This window comes from Procambarus clarkii, chromosome 2 (assembly GCF_040958095.1).
Source record: "Procambarus clarkii isolate CNS0578487 chromosome 2, FALCON_Pclarkii_2.0, whole genome shotgun sequence".
Taxonomy (NCBI): Eukaryota; Metazoa; Arthropoda; class Malacostraca; order Decapoda; family Cambaridae; genus Procambarus; species Procambarus clarkii.
This window is the reverse complement of record NC_091151.1, coordinates 45599799-45611791: the sequence shown is the minus strand read 5'-3', so window position 1 is coordinate 45611791 and position 11993 is coordinate 45599799.

Genomic DNA, 11993 nt, shown 5'->3' with positions numbered 1-11993 from the left:
TCCTGTAGGCTGTTCTTCGTTAGTGTTTCAGCCCTTACTGTGATTTTGCATCAGCTTTTGCAATACCTTGCGTCAGCTGCTGCTACATGCTTGCGTCAGCTCTTGCTTTATAAAGCGTCAGCTCTTGCCTTATCTTGCGTCAGCGCTTTCTTTATCTTGCTTCAATTTTTACTGTAAGATTGTGTCAGCTTCTATGTTATCTTGCGTCAGTTCTTACTGTAAGCTTAAGTCAGCTTTAATGGAAAGCTTGCACCAGCTACAATTGCAAACATGCGTCAACTCGAACTACAAATCTGCGTCCGATCTCACTTTTAACAGCTCGTTCTGTATGCTTTCGTCAGTTGTTTCAGGAAGTTTGACTCTAGTTGCTCTTCAAGGTCGAACCATCAATCATGTGTAATAAAGAAATTAACCTGAGATAGACTACAGATATTGCTGTATTTTCAGAGGAATGCACTGTACCTGTCTATTGGTTCTTGTGTGTCTGTGAGATGAACAGCCTGTCTAAGTGTTTATTTAACTGAATGTCCCCTTAGTCTTATCAAGTTTCACACTAAATGTCCCCTTAGTCTTATCAAGTTTCACACTAAATGTCCCCTTAGTCTTATCAAGTTTCACACTAAATGTCCCCTTAGTCTTATCAAGTTTCACACTAAATGTCCCCTTAGTCTTATCAAGTTTCACACTAAATGTCCCCTTAGTCTTATCAAGTTTCACACTAAATGTCTATGGTTTCATTTGGCTGTCTGTTTTTCCTGTTTGATAGTCTGTTTTTTTTTTGTTCTGTTTATTTGACGACTGGCTTGGCAGTGTGCTAAGTTATCTGACTTTGTTTTTCTTCTGGCCTGGGTCGAGACCCCTCGAGTCTTTATGACCTCCTTGAGCAGCATGGAGTTAATGTCGTCGAGGTAATTTGAATGTTCGGAGGGGAACTTGTAAGTAATTGATAAGGAAATAAATAAAGGGTCCGATAAAAGGTTATAAAGTACAAAATAAGCATTTCCAAACATCATTTTGTTTGTAAGCTGGAGGAAAAAAAAAGTGTTCAAGCAAAATTCCGAACAGGATAAACGTGACAGGAGAGGAGCTGGGGACGAGAGTTATTTATTATTTGTATTTACTATTTATTTCTGCAGAATCGAGTTATTAGTTATTAGACCCCGCCTGTCTAACCAATTTCTTTTTGCTCTATTATATCTACTACATATACATATTTCTCTCTAACACACGCACATATCCACAGGAAGCAGCCTGTAGCAGCTGTCTAACTCCCAGGTAGATATTTACTGCTAGGTGAACAGATGCATCAGGGTTAAGAAACTCTGCCCATTTTTGCTTCCGCCGGCGCCGGGAATCGAACTCCGGACCTTAAGACTACGTATCCAGCGTGCTCTTCACTCAGCCACCAGTGCCCCAAGCGTGTGTGTGTGTGAGTGATTAAAACAAAACTAATGAATATTAAAAGAGAGATAAGCAAAGCACATTATAAAACAACACGACATACATACCCTTAACTAACACCCTCTTCACCATCAATTGGAAAACAAACTGATTAATATGTAAAAATAAATAAAAATAATATATTTCTTATATTCTTAGTCCTGAAATTAATTTAAAGTGACCATAGGGCGAAAGCTTCCCACTGTCCAAACACTTGACGTAATTTTGACATTCTCGAACACATCGTCCAAAATTCACGTGGGTTTTATGGAAACGAGGGGGCCTCGTAGCCTGGTGGATAGCGCGCAGGACTCGTAATTCTGTGGCGCGGGTTCGATTCCCGCACGAGGCAGAAACAAATGGGCAAAGTTTCTTTCACCCTAAATGCCCCTGTTACCTAGCAGTAAATAGGTACCTGGGAGTTAGTCAGCTGTCACGGGCTGCTTCCTGGGGGTGGAGGCCTGGTCGAGGACCGGGCCGCGGGGACACTAAAGCCCCGAAATCATCTCAAGATAACCTCAAGATAACGATATACACCGTAAGATTCACGCTCCCTAGAACTGATGAGTATCGATATGTTAGGCGGGGTCGTCTTAGTTCCTACGCTTCTGAATAGGCAAAACCACTTCAAAATTGACGCTTGTTGCAAAGATGGAAATCCCAGACGCCAAAAGGTAAACATTCCCGCGAGTCCAATGCAGGCGGTGAACTTTATAGAGATCACTGACGGGTTAGATAAACACTTTACTGGATTACCATCTCTTGCTCCTCTTCCTCCTCCTCATCATCATCATCATCATTCTCTCCCTGATCCTCTTACAGTTCTGAGGGGTTTTATGAGCTGTCAAGTTTAGTACATCCGCTCTGTAGGCCTGAAGGAGTTGTCCTGTCAGCGGGGCGTCGAGTGTAATTAAGGCGTCTGTCTCACTGTTTCAACACGTCAATAGGGGACATGTGTGTGATTTCTCTATGGGAGGAGGAAGAAGAAGATGAAGAGGAGGAGAAGGACTAGGAGCAGGAGGAGGGCTAGGAGGACTAGGAGGAGGAGGGGAAGAATAAACTACCATTAACAAAGCTGTCACGAAATATGTCAGCAAAGATGAAATGCACGAATAAAAACATCGTCCGCATCCACAGGCAGTGGGTGAAGATGAACGAAATCCAGGGCGACTTCCAACCGACCAACGGTTGTGAGACTAGGACGCTCCACTATGACACACCGTTGACGCAGTAATTGCAAGGTAATGCCATTGCTGTAGCTAAATTCTACGACCATACATTTCGCATTTCATTTAGCTCAGGGTATTAGGCAAGTTTTATGTGATATATCACAGTGCCGTCCCCGGCTGTATGTCGCTGAACGGGAAATGATTGTGTCAAATGTGTCTGTACTCGCTGACTTGCGCTTGCAGGGTCGAACGCCAGCTCTTGGACCCCACCTCTGTCGTTTTATCCCCGTCAATATCTAGTTGACATTCATGTATTGGGATACAGCTCTTGATATACAACTTTCTGGGGGGCTGAAGTGATCACTTCCGGCTACTTTGCTTTTCATAACATTTCATTTAAGACTCTGAGCAGAGTTGATCTCAACTGCCTTTTCTTCCAACTGCTAATGTTCATAAACATTTTGATTGCTTAAATTTACTCTAATGTAAATATAATTACTATTTACTTGAATCTTGTGTCTTGAACAGGTCTCCTCTAAAACCATATCAGGTCCTAAGCTTATTAGGTCCTGACATGATGTATATAGTGAACCTGAAAGAGAGAGAGAGAGAGAGAGAGAGAGAGAGAGAGACAGAGAGAGAGAGAGAGAGAGAGAGAGAGAGAGAGAGAGAGAGAGAGAGAGAGAGAGAGAGAGAGAGAGAGAGAGAGAGAGAGAGAGAGAGACAGACAGACAGACAGACAGAGAGAGAGAGAGAGAGAGAGAGAGAGAGAGAGAGAGAGAGAGAGAGAGAGAGAGAGAGAGAGAGAGAGGAGGTAGATGACAGAGTCTTGTAACCAAGACGTAAGCATGATCAGAAGGTCGTAACACACACTTGAGACTGGCGCAACAGGTGTTGAGGGCAGCGGGGGATTAGCACTAATTAGCAACGTGTCGCTCCTTAACAGGTATTCTGACAGGAAAGGATGAGGTGTGTGTGTTTGTGTGTGTGTGTGTGTGTGTGTGTGTGTGTGTGTGTGTGTGTGTCTGTGTGTGTGAGAGAGAGAGAATATAGTAGACATGGTAGAGAGAATACCAAACAAGGACTCAAGTGAGATAGTAAACTGCTCGAAGGAGGCTCCATAAGTCAGTGAGAGATGGCAAAGCAAAGAGAAGAAATGCAATAATATATTTAAGGGGTGCCAGAGACAATACGTAAGAGAGAAATCATGAATTAAGAGTAATGAAATAAATACAACTGAGAAGTGAACAGATGAAGGAAGCTCTGAAAGCATAGCATTAGGAGAAAGACACAGTAAGCAAGCAATGAAGATGAAAAAGCAGGAGGACAATTGCAGACCTAAATCATAAACAATTGATGCTGCTAGACAGGCTTCAGGGGAAATCAAAACAATGATCGAATATAGAAAGTAATAACAGATCACGAAGAAAAAGAATAAAACAAAACATTTAGGAACAGATGAACAACATAACGTTGTGAAAGAGTTTTTTCTTTGTTTATAGTATATTTTCTTCCACAAACGTGACCCTACATTAATACAGTACTATACAATATATTCATTTTCCTCTATTCTACATAAACTGGATACGAGAGCTGCTACATTACTGTGTATTCTCTTCATACATTTTCCCGTGAAGGAGAATAAGGGGCAAAAATAAGACGAAGGGTGCAAGAATAATTATGGAAATAAATAGTGAATTAACAAGACATAATTAACAAGAAACGAAGAGTTGAGATGGAGAAACAGAGATGAGGAACCGGAAATAGAATTTATAGCTGAGCTTACAAAGGAAGATGAAGGGTGGAAATGTAAATTGGAAAGACTGGAAAGAAATATGAATATTTTGCTAAGAGGATCAGAAAATGTCGGTCGTGGACGCCTTCTTTGACACATACAGCTTTCTTTGCCAGCTAAGCCATTTGTAAGGACTTGTAAGTCATTGACTAAGAAACTCCCGGCAACACTCAAGTTCAATGTGGGCACATCAAAGCCTAGTGTATACAGGGATCGCGTTGAACCTTCAAATGTGAAAGACGGCTTGAGTGTTCCTAAGCCATAATTCACTGGGAACTCTTTGACCCGACCAGGAAGATAACAACATTTAGTTGACTTGGACTACCAGAATGGTTAAATTAGACAATTATTAACAACATAAATATGAAATATTTTCAGGTTTGCCCACATTCAATAATACAAAAGACTACTTTCTGGTGGTCCCTCACGACATAGTAGTAATTTTGCCCATATAGTCAATATAAGTACTTTTATTATCGGCGGATGGGCTACGATAAGCACGCATGGACAGGGGAAAACATCAAGTACATAAACGAAACTAAAGAAAGTACCTGAATTGTCTTCAGACTCCTCGATAAGAAGTCATTGAGAACGCTGAATACTGCCTTAATGAGGTCAGTTAAGTACGCATCCACGGCGTGCAATCCACCGAACCCCCCTTACGAAATAAAAAAGGAAACTTGAAATGGTGCTAAAGTTTGCAACAAGGTTGGTTGCTTGGAACTGCGTGGAATGGGGAGCGGGCAAAAATGTTGGGGAAACTGAAACATTCAACGCTAGAAATAATATAACGAAAATATAGCTAGAAAAGAGGACATAAAATGCTTCGAAAGTTAGAAATTTGAAGAGGAAACGAGTAAATGAATAACAGTGAATGGATGAAAACTATGAAAGCTAGAGTTATAGATGAGCCATAATAATTTATAAAAATTAATTATTTTTTGCGTATAAGAAGCAAGGAAAGTGGAATAAACTGGATGAGGAAGTAGTAAAAGCTTACTCAAAATATAATTTCAGTAGTAGATATAACAGCAAGTCTGTTCGTCCGGATACATTACATTAGACGACCAATGGCTCAGAATAAGGGGTCAGAGAACCAGAGATCTCTCGGTGCTGCACACACACACACACACACGCACACACACACACACACACACACACACGCACGCAATAACCCCTCACTCGACGCGGAAGAATATTAATGAATGTAAAGTCACTAGACACACGTCCTCTGCAAGTTGTCACACAGTGCTAAGTTTGGCTCTAACTTTTGCACGATAACGTATAAATTTTTTCCTTTTATCGAGGGAGGGAGAGAGCGCCACATGATATTCTTTCCAAATACAAGTATAAAATTTAGGAATGAAATAGTAGGAGACGAAGAGAGAGAGAGAGAGAGAGAGAGAGAGAGAGAGAGAGAGAGAGAGAGATTGGGATGATTATATACACACACACACACATACATACATACATACATATATATATATATATATATATATATATATATATATATATATATATATATATATATATGTATATATATATATATATATATATATATATATATATATATATATATATGTATATATATATATATATATATATATATATATATGTATATATATATATATATATATATATATATATATATATATATATATATACATATATATATATATATATATATATATATATATATACATATATATATATATATATATATATATATATATTATATAGATACATATATATATATATATATATATATATATATAGATACATATATATATATATATATATATATATATATATATATATATATATCTATATATATATATATATATATATATATATATATATATATATATATATATATATATATATATATATATATATACATATATATATATATTAGGGTTACTACCAAATGCTACGAAAAATACATATCTCTCACCATTGCCAAAACATGCAACAGGTAGCGACAATGGAGAATGCATGATCGCTCCTGGAATTTACAAAACAACACGAATTCGCCACTCTTTTATTAACGACACAATATAGACCCGTGATGAGCCTTGTCCTCACCGATGGCCGATGACCAACTCCTCAATGGAGGTGTATTATCCCTATTTTCAGCAACACCTTCACTGCTCCCATTAACCCTTAGGATCTTCTAGTATATCCGGTCCTCTCTTCCCAATATCCTTGACCATAATGTACTCTGTTTTCATAGTAACGACGGTGATTCCTTCTCTCGTGCTTTCGTTATATTATTTCTCTATTTTCCTGTTTATTCTTTCCCTTAATTTCCATCCATTCTTTTCATTTCCTTTTAATTATACTTTTTATTCATTTCTATCTATTTTTTTTCATTTTTTTCCTAACTGACTATTCTTTGACTTTCTTCCCTTCTATTTTTTTTCTCCTGCTTTCCGTTTGTTATTTTTCCTCTCCATCCTCATGTTCTTCCCTACGAGATGGAATAACGTGATGCTGGAATGAATATGTTCAAGGCTATTATAATCCATGCATCACACGCACTGCCTTAAATATTTTAAGGCAGGTGCCTCATGAGTCAAATGGATATCATACCTCCACCTGGTGACTTGCGTCCCTCACATTATATTACGTCGTGTGTATCTCGCACCATTTTGCGTCAAGCGTCACTCACAATTTTGCGTCCCTTTGCACCCTTGTCTTCCAAGGCCATCTGCCCACGACGTCTCTCAAAGTTGTGTTTCTTAAAACTCACCTTCAGTAAGTCCCCTCACAACTCCACCCTCCCCTGGTACCCTCACAACTTCCCCTCATGCGTCCCTCACACCATTGCTGTGTTGTACGCCTCTCACACACACACAGACACAAGGGGAAACTTGCCAAAACTCACTTCTGCCTCGAGTCGGACCACTGTTATACATTATGTTCATCGAATGATGCTGGAGCACCCGAGAGATCGAGTTGTGTATATATGCATTTGTGAGTGAAAGAGAGAGAGAGAGAGAGAGAGAGAGAGAGAGAGAGAGAGAGAGAGAGAGAGAGAGAGAGAAGAGAGAGAGAGAGAGAGAGAGAGAGAGACAGAGAGAAGAGAGAGAGAGAGAGAGAGAGAGAGAGAGAGAGAGAGAGAGAGAGAGAGAGAGAGAGAGAGAGAGAGAGAGAGAGAGAGAGAGAGAGAGAGAGAGAGAGAGAGAGAGAGAAGAGAGAGAGAGAGAGAGAGAGAGAGAGAGAGAGAGAGAGAGAGAGAGAGAGAGAGAGAGAGAGAGAGAGAGAGAGAGAGAGAGAGAGAGAGAGAGAGACCTCTCTTTCTGTATATCAGTCTGTCTGTTTGTCTGTCTCTCTGCATCTCAGACTCCCCAAACCTTGCAGCCGTAGTGAGCAAGAATCTCTTGGTTCCTCAGTACATGTTGTCAACACCCGGCTGCTTCCTGGCCTAGTGGTCGCGCACATGTCTACTCTGGGTTGCGCAATTAAAAGCTACATGCATACTCATTTTCTTAGTTCCTGAATGCCTGAAGTCTCCGGAATTAAACGTTTTTTGGGGCATTTTGCGCAGCCGAATGAGCTCTAACCGTCTTAGTGAGTTTAATTAGAAGGTGCTTACCACAATTATCTCGGGCCGGATGAGACTAGATGGGCAATATTTAGGTTTGTTTGTTTAGCGATTAGAGGATAATTAAGACTGTGTTGTATGTGGGAAGGAGAATTGCATGCACATGTTATTAATGTCCTGCATAAGATCTTGAATTAAATTTGTTTCCTTCATCGACGGAGGTCATTAGTGAGACGCATTTATCGTGTAAAAACTCTCTCTCTCTCTCTCTCTCTCTCTCTCTCTCTCTCTCTCTCTCTCTCTCTCTCTCTCTCTCTCTCTCTCTCACACACACACAGCTCTCACTCATGCTTTTACTCTACCATATCCACATTTTGTTTACAAACGAAGGCATCATCCATCACTCTGTGTGGATATTACATCCTCATATCTTTGTAAAGGACTGACACGAGCAAACACGCTCACGCAAACACACACTCACACACACACACACACACACACACACACACACACACACACACACAAACCGCCCCCTCCCTCCGTCCTCACCGTAAATCATCCTGTTTGGTAATTAACCAATTTAGCCTCACTGGCTATCAACAAGAACGACATAAAGAGCCATTCTATGAACAGGTAGAGCTGCCCGGCTCCACCGCCACTGATGCTACGGATGCTGCTTCCCTCATTGCAGGAGTAATCTCCCCTGCTTTCTCCTTTTATCTTATTGTCGTGAATGTTCGACAGTTCAACCCTGCGAGAACACTAGAATTTATCGAGAGTTTTCGTCTTGTTTCTTCTGTTGGAATATCCACTGTTGATTATGTGTTCTGTTTGAGTCTGCTGGTGTTTGCGTTGGCAGGAAATAATACCTTTATGTGAGTATGCGTATTTGTGTGCGTATGTTTGAATGGATTAATGCATGTATTTATGTATGAACGTATTTGCATGTATATTTGTGTTTTCTTGTATATTATTTCATATCTAACAAAGTTCAGAGGAGAGGTCATTGTCCATACTTTCCGAATCGTCTGTCTTTTTCACGTCGTAATGTTCTGTTGTTGCCCAATCTAAATATTCTTTCTCTCTCGGATTTGTTGACATCTGTGAATAGTTTGTATGTCCGGAACATTTTCAATTCAAGTTAATTACTCCTGATCAACCAGGCTGTGACTCACATGTCAGGCTTAGCAGCCTGACATGTGAGTCACAGCCGCGTCCAACAGCCTGGTTGACCAGTCCAGCAACCAGAAGGCCTAGTCGACGACCGGGCCGCGGGAACGCTAAGCCCCGGAAGGACCTCAAGGTAAAGTAACATGTCTGCCATTTGTGTGTGTGTGTACTCATCTAGTTGTACTTGCGGGGGTTGAGCTCTGGCTCTTTGGTCCCGCCTCTCAACCGTCAATCAACTGATGTACAGATTCCTGAGCCTACTGGGCTTTATCATATCTATATTTGAAATATGGAGTCTGCCTCCTCCACATCACTGCCTAATGCATTCCATCTATTAATTACTTTGACACTGAAAAAAGTTCTTTCTAACGTCCCTATGGCTCATTTAGGTACTCAGTCTCCACCTGTGTCCCCTTGTTTGCGTTTCACCCGTGTTAAAAAGTTTATCCTTATCTACCCGGTCAATTCCTCTTAGAATTTTGTAGGTAGTGATCATGTCTCTCCTTACTCTTCTGTCTTTCAGTGTCGTGAGGTGCATCTCACGCAGCCTTTCCTCGTAACTCATGCTCTTAGTTCTGGGACTAGCCTAGTTTCATACCTCTGAACTCTTTCCAGCTTCGTCTTGTGCTTGACAAGGTACGGGCTCCATGCTGGGGCCGCATACTCCAGGATTGGTCTTACATGTGTGTGTGAGTGTGCGTGTGTGTGTCACTCACACACACACACACACAAATGCCACACAAATTTTGTCATTTGTCTCTGCCGGTGCCGGGAATCGAACCCGGGCCACAGGAATTTTTTTAGGGGTTTTAGGGCTCAGTAGCTTGAGCGGCTGGCTACAGTCTATGTGGTCTCAAGGCTCCGATTTTCCAGGTGAAGGAAATATTATTATCAACGATTTGGTGATTAGCAATTTCACCCTTTTCTTGAATTATCTAAAATCGACTCATACAATATTTATTTGGCTAGAGTTCAGTTGAGTTATATATAAATATTCCTAATTAATATATCACTGTAAATTTAGAAGGATTGGTAGCAATGAGTTCATTCAGTTATTTGCATAATTTTGCATAATGCATACAATTCAGCAGACAAAACTTACATAGAAATTATACCAAGCATAAAGTTCAACGCCAAACTTAAAAAGTTTTCTACTTGCAAATGTTCAATGTTAACCAATTTTTCTCCATTATTACGAAAATTGGGCAATAAAATGACATAAATGAAAAAGCTATATGATAGTTGTGCATTTTTTTCATGTGAGCATTTTTCCATATGGGAATGGTGCAGTTTGTTAATTTGAATTCTTTCCATTTCGGTATTTTTACACCTGGCTTTTTTTGTTAATATGGGTAGTTTTCCCTTTGAGTGTTCTTGTGACATGGGAATTTTGTATGGGTGATTTTGGGTTGATTCTTGATGGTCGGCAGAAGTAGAGAGTGATGAAGCACTATGTGAAAATTATTGTGCTGTTAAGCAACTTTTTGTGCACTCAAAACACATTAAAATGGTATATAGTGCACTGGAATTTATTACGATGTAATCAAAGAGGCATTAATTGGTAAAGCAAAATATATATTTCGTTCTCTCTCTCTGACTCTCTCACTCTCTCTCTCTCTCTCTGTCACTCTCTCTCTCTCTCTCGCATTCTTAACAAAATTGTCATAGAATTTTCCCTGCTACAACAAATAATATTGCATATCATTTACATTAGTTGTCAAGACTGTAGTTGGCAACAACTGCCCTGAATATCCATTAACTCCCGATTCCTCTACGTAAAAATAAAATATTTGATTGGGTTCCCTCAGTTGATTCTAATTAACTCAATCGTAGGCCTAAATTTGAGTCGAAGTTCCTCACTTCTCTATTTCCCATCAACATTACCACCATTACTAAGGACAATTATGTCTATGTTTATATATCCCGCTATGTTGATGTTCGTGTTACTAGCCATATCCAGACACCAGCTTCCAGGAAGCATAGTCACCTCTTTCTGCTCATATCCTTGGCTCAGATCATCCTATAATATTACCCTTCTTGGAATCCATAGCTTTAGCCTGAAGTCACATACGAATCTTCCTCTCGAAATAATCTGTCAGAATAAACACGCTCTGTTAGACACACAACTCAGACATCTGAAAATAAAGGAAGAGACGACATTTCGATTCGTTTTGGACCATTATTTAGTCGTGGGAACTGATCAAAACATCGGCACTTTCTAGACTTTCAAATGTGTGGATTGGGAGTCTAATTTTCACCCACGTTATTATGACTTACTGCCAATTATGTCTTGACAACCTGTTGCCAAAAATAGTTCCTGAATTCTGTGTATAGTAGATAAAATGAACGTGAAAATTATGCACACTTTGTTGAATTTATTTCGTTGTCACATGTCACACTTCATGTTTGATATTTTCAAGGGAGGAACCTGAAGAGAGGTAAGTGCAGAGTATGCATTAATAGCCTTTATCAAATATACACAAATCAGCCACCTCTCGTCTCTGTTGGAGAATATGTATGAAGGGCATTGGATTAAGATGATTAGTTCTCGCTTGATTTAGTATTCTATCTAGTGTTTTGACATCAGAGTTTAGATATGACTGTAGACAAAATTCAAAAGAATCGCCTTTGCATTTAGGTGGTGTGTGACCTTTGAAGACAATGAGATGTCCTAGTGTGATTTGCAATCAAAATCTTTCACACATTTCTAGAGAGAGAGAGAGAGAGAGAGAGAGAGAGAGAGAGAGAGAGAGAGAGAGAGAGAGAGAGAGAGAGAGAGAGAGAGAGAGAGAGAGAGAGAGAAATATACAAAACACAGATACTCAGACACCAAATATCGAACGAAACAGAAGACACATAAACAAAAAGTACC